Genomic DNA, 356 nt, shown 5'->3' with positions numbered 1-356 from the left:
ATGCGAGAAAAACGCTTTGGATTGCTGAGACGGTGAAGCCACTGGCGCACCGGCTCCGATGCTTTGGGGCGACATATATAGGAAGAAGTTTGAGCTTAAATCTTAGCTGCTATAAATTATATTTCTATCGCCAACTCGAATAGAACGGCGCAAACGGAAGACGATTGTCTTGTCTCGTCCATACTCGTCTTTTGTTTGCGCTGTTCCAATTGGCACGGATTACCAACATGCTCGTTCGTATGATCGCCAAATGCATGAAATGAGCTCGGAATGAACACTTAACCAGAATAAACAGACTTGGCGTCGCTCTATTAGCGTCCCTTTAATATTACTTAACGAAGGGAGCAGATGAAACA

Source organism: Dermacentor silvarum, chromosome 5 (assembly GCF_013339745.2).
Source record: "Dermacentor silvarum isolate Dsil-2018 chromosome 5, BIME_Dsil_1.4, whole genome shotgun sequence".
Lineage (NCBI taxonomy): Eukaryota > Metazoa > Arthropoda > Arachnida > Ixodida > Ixodidae > Dermacentor > Dermacentor silvarum.
This window is presented reverse-complemented; position numbering follows the sequence as displayed.